This window comes from Bubalus kerabau, chromosome 3 (genome assembly GCF_029407905.1).
Source record: "Bubalus kerabau isolate K-KA32 ecotype Philippines breed swamp buffalo chromosome 3, PCC_UOA_SB_1v2, whole genome shotgun sequence".
Lineage (NCBI taxonomy): Eukaryota > Metazoa > Chordata > Mammalia > Artiodactyla > Bovidae > Bubalus > Bubalus kerabau.
The window spans coordinates 76,575,911-76,585,720 of NC_073626.1; positions in this window are offsets into that span (position 1 = coordinate 76,575,911).

Consider the following 9,810-nt stretch of genomic DNA (forward strand, 5'->3'; position numbering starts at 1 on the left):
GAAGGCCCCCTTCCTGGTTCACAGAGGATGCCTTCTTTCTGTGGACAAGCATGAACACATGCTAGAAGGGAGTAGGAATCTCTCTGGAGCCTCTTTTATGAGCTAATCCCCTTCATGAGGGCTCCACTCTCATGACTTAAGTATCTCCTAAAACTGCCATCTACTAATACACACTGGGCAATAGGATTTCAACATAGGAATTTGTGGGGTGGGGGTAGGGAAAAGCAACATTCAGACCAGAGCAAGAATTAAATATTATTTTGAGTGATTGTATGTCAAGGTAATGAAAATTGGAAATACAGAAAAAATACAAAAAAGAAAATAAAAATTACCCATACCTGTCACTCACTCACTATTCACATTTTGGTGATTATCTTTTTTTATTTGCAAATATATAACATAGTATATATGTTATATATATAACATAGAGTGTATATATATATACATATGTAACATAGTATAAGCAAGGCTATGTAGTTTTTTCTGTAGTCACATATGCTTATGAGAGCTCGGCCCTAAAGAAGGCTAAGCGCCAAAGAATTGATGCTTTCAAGCTATGGTGCTGGAGAAGACTCTTGAGAGTCCCTTGGACAGCAGGAAGATTAAGCCAGTCAATCTTAAAGGAAATTGACCCTGAATATTCATTGGAAGGACTGATGCTGAAGGTGAAACTCCAATACTTCGGCCACCTAATAGGAAGAGCCAAGTGACTGGGAAAGACCCTAATGTGGGGGAAAATTGAATGCAGGAGGAGAAAGGGATGACAGAGAATGAAATGGCTGGATAGTATCACCAGTGCAATGGACATGAACTTGGGCAAACTCCTGGAGATGGTAAGGGACAGGGAAGCCTGGAGTGCTGTCCTGGAGTCCATGGGGTCACAAAGAGTCGAACACAACTATGCAACTGAACAAGAACAACATAGTGTAAACATATATTCTTTTTAATTGGGATTATAATGAGTTTTTTAAAAAGACTTCTTAATCTTATCTTTCATTTCTGAACACTGTATACATTGTTATTTTATTTTTTTGGCTGCATCACTCTGCTTGCGGGATCTTAATTCCCTAATCAGTGTTCAAACCCATGCCCTTATCAGTGAAAGCATGGAGTCCCAACCACTGGACTGCCATGCAATTCCCTACACCAATTCTTTTGATTATTTTTTATTTAGTACACCCTTTTCCATTTTTTCTTATAACCATATGTATCCTTATAGTTAAGGTATGTCTTTTATATCCAGCATAAGAACTTTAAAAAATGGAGTCTAATCAACATTTTCCTTTCTTTGGAGTATTTAGTTATTTTAAAATAAATATTGATATACTTGGGCTGTATCTACCATATTACTATTTGTTTACCATTTAACTCATTGTTTTAGATTCTTTCTCCTTCTTACTTTCATTGTGTGCTAAGTCACTTCAGTCGTGTCTGACTCTTGGCGACTTCATGGACCATAGCCTGCCAGGCTCCTCTGTCCATGGGATTTACCAGGCAAGAATACTGCAGTGGGTTGCCATTCCCTTCTCCAGGGGATCTTCCCAATCCAGGGATCGAACCCAAGTCTCTTATGTCTCCGGAATTGGTAGGCAGGTTCTTTACCACTAGCGCCACCTGGGAAGCCTACTTTCATTGAGATTGATTGAAAAGTTATTATTCCAGCCCTTGTCTGCCAACCAACCAGTTTGTTATGTAGCTTCTATTATTCTGTTAGTGCTTAATCTATTTTGGTCTCCCAGGTGGCTCAGTGGTAAAAGAATCCGCCTGCCAATGCGGGAGACACAAGAGACGCTGATTCAGTCCCTGGTTCGAGAAGATCCCTTGGAGGAGGAAATGGTAACCCACACCAGGATTCTTGCCTGGAGAATCTTATGGAGAGAGGAACCTGGCAGGCTACAGTCCATAGGGTGGCAGAGTTGGACATGACTGAGCATGCTTACCTTAGCAATTACAATATGAATTTTTGACACTGGATGCCACTGTGAATTTTACTCTTACTGTTTCCTAATACGTGGACAGACTCAAGAACACTTTCACTTAATTTACCACTTTTTTGTCTTGTGCTCTTGTTGTCATACATTTTAATTCCATATATTTTCCATTATTATATTTAAAAAATTTTCAAATGTATAGAAAAGTTAAAAGAAGTTCACAGTGAATGCTCATATACCTAGCACCTAGACTTCATCACTCACATTATACAATTCTTTTTTTTTTATCATTATAAAATGTTTTTCTCTATTTCCAGTACTACACTTTGTCTTGAAATCAAAGCCTCAAGGTAACTGAATTTCTTCTTATTCCTACCAATAGAGAAATACTTTAAACCCTGAGTTTAAGCATAGATCTATTGGCAGCTGTTGAATGAACCCTTGGGGATTATTACAGGCATGGCTTTGTCAGGAAGACAACAAAACAAATAATTCTCAGATGTAGAAACAAAGCTATGCTATCCTCCTGGAGGATGAGTTTATGAGATACCAAAGTGGTGGCTACTTGTGTAAGAATTTTGCAAAAGCTGATCTGGAGGTGTCCTGATTGCTAAAGCCATGTGGAGAAGATTTAGTCCTGTGATTTATTGGGATAACTAGATAAAAATTAACAGGAAAGATTGCTCCAAGAGGGGTGAGTATGTTGTTGGATGTAGTCCTGTCCTTGCTTGCTGATTTTCTTTGCTTAATTAATTAATTCAGGAACCGTCTGATTGACTAATTGTATATCCTTAATTTTATAGTTGGCATTGCTGATGAGATGATGTATGTTGAATTACTGTAAGCAAAAACTTGCTTTGCTTTTGATTCCAATTCATCCTAATGAAACATGTTCATGTTTTACTGGGCTTGAGCTAAATCATTACATTAGTGGAACTGCCATCAGAGATTGCTATAAACATTTCCGTTACACTAATTGCCATGATTTAGTCCAATTCTATGAAAAAACTAAAGAGCAAAATGACCCTCTTATAGATATTTTTTTCTTGGAACATAGAAAAAATATACCCATAATTGCCTGATGACACAGTTTTTAATCTACAAAAATAGAATTTTAAAATAAAATGATGGTTGTCGTTTGACATGAAGGCGGCATATTTGATTTTCAGATTGTTATTATTTGTGTTCCCACAGCCATGAATTGCAGTTATTGTTTGCTGATGTCTTTTGACCTGTGGAACTGTGTTGAAGACTTAAATAAGATCCAAAGACCAAGATTTGTATTGGGATACAAATATCCCAATATGCTATAGGAATTTATGCCATAGGAATTCTTCCTTAGATAGTTAGAACCTTTTTCGTTGGACATACAGGAACCTTTTCCTAGGTGGCTCAGTGGTAGAGAATCCTCCTGCCAATGCAGGAGATGCAAGAGCTGTGGGTTCGATCCCTGGTTGGTGGTGTTGTTTTCTTTCTGTTTGTGTGTGTGTTTTCTTATCTCTGCATTTCATGTTACAAGCTCTCCTCAGTTGTCTGATATGCTCAGGTATCTGCTCATATTTAAGAAGAAGAGGAGAAAACTTATTGGAAACTCTGAACAGTGAGATGGGCTTGCCAACTGGGAACTGCCTCTGGAGTAGGGGTTCCCAAGCTTTCTCATCCATGGCTCCCCTAGAGTCTCAATCATTTATTCATGTCATCCCTAGGGACAAAGAAATGCCTAGTAGTTTTACTTATTAGGTAGTGAGGTCCAAAGAACTTACTAGTAGTTTGCATGATGAACAATAGAAATTGCTGTTTCCCTTGAAAGTTCAAAATAGGTTTATCTGTTTGTTTGCTTGTTTATTAATTTATGTTAAATCTCTTTGCTGTGGTTGTGGGATTTAAGGGGGGGAGTTAAATTAGATATGCTTTTGCCATCTATCACATTTCCAATCAATTGTTCGTTCTCGAGAGTCTTCACATATCAGGATCTGATTGAGTGCCAAGATTTAAAAAATGGGAAGACAAAGTCTTTGACACCAAGTAGTTCACTGTTTAATGGGCACTGAGGGGATCGACCAGGTTAATAATATGTAATCAAGCTCATGGAATGGATTGGTGGTTGCCGGAGGTGGGAATCGGGGAGGTGAAATAAATGCGTGAACTCTTTTTGTCTTTTGTTTTCTTAATTTAAATCACTTGAATATAAATGAGATGTGCACAGTGATAATCGCGCATTAGCAGTGTGTGTCAGGTTTAGTGGTAGTGTGAGGTAATAGTCAGTGTTGATGTGAGTGCTCGGATGGGCTTGTGAGAGGGGGCGTTCAAAGCAGAGAGGAGCGTGTCATTTGGGCAGCCTAGGCTACCTGGAGGTGTCTGGCCTTGGGTGGCTCCCTGACCCACTGGACTCCTGCCACTCTGCAGCGTCCCAGGAATTCTCCCCTTCCTAGTCTCTCAAACCTGATTCCATCCAGCTCTACACCTCTCCTGGCTTTGCTTCCTGACACCCTTTGTCCTTTGGATGTGATACTTTCCTTGACACTCCCAGGAATACTCTTGGCTTCTTTTTTTTTTTTTTTTGAGTTGCTTGATAGCCACCTGGCTGCATGCTTTTGGTCCTCTGTGATATATTCTTCTCCTTCTGGGGAAGGTCAAGAACCCTGCCCTAGACTTCCATAACTCTCTGCCTTCCAGGCAGAGAAGACAAAGTTAGCACATTAACAAGGAAGCAGTCATCAGGGTGGGAGCTAGGGTCCTTACAGCAATTCTCAAGGAGAGGCTAAGAGTGTATCAAGGGTGGGCCAAAGCCACAGGCCAGAGAGAGAACCGTGGCTGGAAGCCAGGCATCCAGTCAGGTATCAGGGCCAGAGACAAGGCACTCTGAATTCTGGAGAACTGTTTCCTTTTTAACTGGGGCTTCCTAGGTGGTGTCGGGGAAGGCAATGGCACCCCACTCCAGTACTCTTGCTTGGAAAATCCCATGGATGAAGGAGCCTGGTGGGCTGCAGTCCATGGGATCACGAAGAGTCAGACAGGACTGAGAGACTTCACTTTCACTTTTCACTCTCATGCATTGGAGAAGGTAATGGCAACCCACTCCAGTGTTCTTGCCTGGAGAATCCCAGGGACAGAAGAGTCTGATAGGCTTCCATCTCTGGGGTCACATGGAGTCGGACATGACTGACGCGACTTAGCAGCAGCAGCAGGTGGTGTAGTGGTAAAGAACCCACCTGCCAACGCAGGAGATGCAGGGGATGCGGATTTTGTCCCTGGGTCAGGAAGATCCCTGGAGTAGGCAATGGCAACCCACTCCAGTATTCTTGTCTGGATAATTCCACGGACAGAGGAGCTTGGCCTGCCAAATTAGTCCAGGGGGTTGCACAGCTGGTGAAGACAGTTCAGTCCCATTAATGTAACCTGTCTGCCTAGATTCAGAGATTCCAGTGCTTTGCAAATCTGCTTATATATGAGAATTGCTCTGGGCATTCCTAGAAGGCACTCTAAGTGTTCATGAAAGTCAGTACTGGTTGTTACTCAGGGTCATGGCCTCAGGTCCCAGTGCTGTGAGCTGATCCGGTTGCTGTCACTCCTACTTCAAGACTATGAAGAGAAGGAGAATGCTCCATCTGTGTTTCACCTTAGTAGAAATTCTAATTCAGGTTAACTGACCCCCAAATATGACAACTCTACAGCTCAAGAATTCGTAGAGCCTGAAACTGAAAACTGAATTGATTTAGAGTTGCTTTCCTCCAAGAGAAATTATTAACACAAGCTGCTGAGAATATGAATAAGACCTAGGGCCATGAGAGCCTCTACTGAGCACTCAGGGCTGCTAGACCTCTCCAGCCTCAGGCCACTGGCTGAGCTTCACGGTGCAGAAACCTTCTTCGCTTATGCTGGATCATTTTTCAGGGGGCACCTTGTTCTCCTTGCACTGTGGCTCCTCCACCCTCTACTCCTGAGTCAGGTCCCCAGCACTGAAGCCGTATGATGTTGCTGTATTTGCCTGAACTCCCCAGCCTCTCAGCTTTTATGTGAATCAGTGGGTGCACTGTTTTATGGCAGATGGAGCCCAAGACACTGCCTGACTCACCGGTACTGAAACAGACAACTATTATACAGATACTTGTGTTTTAGGTTCAAGTTTCTATTGCAACGGCTTGCTTCCTTCCTTAGTAAAGGAATCAAAGAACACACAGGAGACTACTTTTTAAAGTAAAGGCCCTTGAAATCACATCCCAATCCCATGGAGAATTTTCTATCAGTGCTACTCTTTCCCCTTTGCTTCTGTTCTCTTTCATATTCCGGCATGCCAGATCACAAAGGACCAGGGTCAGGTTCAAATTCCTTGTTTTCTCTACTTCAAGTCCAGTTAAGAGAAAAGGATCTTGCATACTGAGTGCATATTCCATTTTCTCACTCAGAAGTTCTCTGGAAGCAGAGCCAAAATCCAGTAGCAGAAGGCAGTCGATTTATTCTAACATATGCTTCATGTAACTTGAGATGCTGAAAAACTCCAAGAGCTGCACTGAGTTGAACACAGTCAGCAAATCCCGTGGTCACCCAATGCGTGTAATTTAGATGAGTGGATTAGTCAACCTGGGACTAGGTACCTTCAGGCATGAATATGGGGGTGGGTTGCCAAGATACCTTCAAGAATGTCCTATGTGTCTACTGAAGCAGAGATCCAAAATTGGAAAAATGCAAATGGCTGTGGTATGTGCCCATCCTTTGATGGGCTCCTGCCAATTCAGCTGGCTCCCCTCTGAAGCCCAAGGCTGTGGCTTCCATGAAATAAGGAAGCTGTGGAGCCGAGTAGTGATGAGAACAGGAAAACAGCATTCCCATTGTCCAGAGCTACTCTAAGTCCTTTGGAAGGAGTTGGTGTGCAGTCTAAATGGATAATAAGTTGATGAAGGGATGTGTGACATGGATAAGAGCAGTCCTGATATGAACAGTCCTGATACTTATGCCCTCTGAGTAGTCGAGAATCAATAGACCTACAAATGTTTCATTGGCTTCAACCTGCTCTAAATGATACAAGTTTGTTCTTTAACTCCAAAAATGGAAACAGTGACAGAATTTATTTTCTTGATCTCCAAAATTACTGTGGATGGTAACTGCAGCCATGAAATTAAAAGACACTTGCTCTTTGGAAGAAAAGCTTTGACAAACCTAGATAATGTATTTAAAAGCAGAGACATCACTTTGCCAACAAAGGTCCATATAGCCAAACTATGGTAAAGAAGGCTGAGCACTGAAGAATTGATGCTTTCGAACTGTGGTGCCAGAGAAGACTCTTGAGAGTCCCTTGGACTGCAAAGAGATCAAAACAGTCAATCCTAAAAGAAATCAACCCTAAATGTTCATTGGAAAAATTGATGCTGAAACTGAAGCTCCAATACTTTGGCCACCTAATGCAAAGAGCCAACTCATTGGAAAAGACCCTGATGGTGGGAAAGATTGAGGGCAAAAGGAGAAGGGGGCAACAGAAGATGAGATGCTTTGGATGGCATCATCGGCTCAATGGACATGAGTTTGAGCAAACTCCGAGAGATAGTGAAGGACAGGGAAGCCTGGCATGCTGCAGTCCATGGGGCTGCAAAGAGTCAGACATGACTTAGAGACTGAACAACAGAACTTGTACAACATGGGCACCTATCTGGAGCAGATATTCTCAAGTACAAAACTCTATTTTACCCATCTCTAAAATTACATACAGGCTAGAAAGGAGAGTTCCCATTGAGGATTCTGCCTGCTTTCCTTTCATTCTTCTGCTCAAGGTTTTTAAGTGCATGCAGTAGAATCTGCTCTGCCCTAACTCCAGGGAGAGACTTGTAGATTTCTTCCAAGGAATGTTTTGATTTCCTTTTAAGTCAAAGATTTTATATAAAAATCATCACAGTTCTGTGGTGTTTTCATTTGGGGAGAGAATTCAATCTCACTATTATGAAGCCTGGGTATCAGCAGGTGTTCCCACTCGTTCTTTCTGTCCTTCAGTCCACGTCCATGAATGGGGAATGTCCGCTCAGACCCTGGTGTTCTGTGGATGAATTCCACCCTTCTTCTTTGGAGGTGTTTCCTATGGAGGGCTGTTAACACCATCATTCAGGGCACTCTACAAAACAAGTCAGAAAAATGAAGGAGATAAAAGAAAAATGATTCATGTCAGAAGTCTATCTTCAAAATACAATCTTTGAGGAAAGAGAATGGCCTGTGGTCAAACTCTGTTCTATAGGAGTACAGAATTTCAGTGTTATTCATCCCATATTCTGTGGAAAGGGCTGAAAAGGAAGAGTCCTTGATGATTCTTTTGCTAGAATTACTGCCTTAAAATGGCAACTATAATAAATATCAGCAAATTCCTTGCAGGGATAAGTGACCAGTCAGTTACTTTATAAATCAGGGCCCACACATGGAGAGAGCTTATTTACTGCAAGTAATCATTTATTTGTGCAGTTTCCATTTTGCAATGCAATGCGGTGTTAAGACTGGCCAATGATGTAAGGTATCTCTCCTTCCTTTGACAGAAATTGTTGAAATGGATTTCAAAAAACTCTTAGTGGAATTCTACTACCATCACACGTGTACTAGGACCTAAAGAATCAAAGATTTGAAAAGTTATGGCCCCTGTCCACTAAGAGCTGACAACTTGGAGGGAGATAGATGTGTATGCAGATGATTTTTTATCATGTGGCAAATGCAGCTCTATATGTACACCAGGGCCCGTAGGACACGTAGCTGGCCAGTATGAGTCCGGTAAGTCTCCTAGAAGAACAGGACCCATGTGGTAAGTATTTCTGCCTGTACACTTGTTGGGGGGGAGTTTTTTAAAATTATGAAAATTATCAATGTCCAATTGACCAGTACATAAATGCATAAAATAAAATGTGAAATGAGGTGAGTGTTACAGGGCAAGTTGCTCTGGGACTCCTCCCAACCAGGGTGGATTTAGGGTGGGAGAGATGTGAATGTATTTTATAGGCTGAGAGGAAGTCATGAAGAGCAAGAGATCAAGAGCAAGAAAGAGAAGAGAAGCCAGAGAGGGAACAAACAAAGGGTCAGGACCTAGGAGAGCAAGGGATTAGGGTTGTGAGGACAAGTTATGGATTGGTCTTGAGCAGGTGCAGGATCGACTCTTCAGATTGCTAGGAAGGGTGGCTGTGGCTGTCACTGAACTGCGCATGCATGTTAGTGTATGGGTATGCATATGAGACTCAGCTGCTCAGTCATGTCCCGCCTTTTGCAACCCCATGGACTAGCCTGACAGGCTCCTCTGTCCATGGGTTTCTCCAGGCAAGAATACTGGAGTGGGATCTATTTCCTTCTCCAGGGGATCTTCTTGACCCCATCCAGCAATAGAACCCATGTCTCTTTCATCTCTTGCTTTAGCAGGCAGATTCTTTACCACTAGGGCCACCTGGGAAGCCCATATGAGTACACACAGCATGGTACATTAAGGCAGATTGCATCTGCTTGTTATATGCTCTCTTATGTACTGAATATTTGTGTTCCCTGCAAACTCATGTTGAAATCCTAACCAAACCCCATGCGGTGGTGTCAGAAGGTGGGACTTTGAGAGTAGAGCCGTCATGCACGGGATTAAAGCCCTTATAGGAAAAGACAAAGAGAGCTTGCTTCTCACTCTCTGCTCTTCAACATGTGAAGATACAAGGAAAAGACAACCACCTGCAAACCTTGGAGTGAGTGCTCACCAGACACACTTGACCTTGAACTTCCCAGCCTCCAGAACTGTGAGAAATAAATTGTTGTTTGAGCCTCTGAGCCTCAAGTAATGAATTATGGCAGCCCCAGCTGACTGAGACTCTATCCGACATTCACTGAACAAATGTCTATCAGTTGCTTACTATGTACCAAACGCTCCTCTAAGCACTGG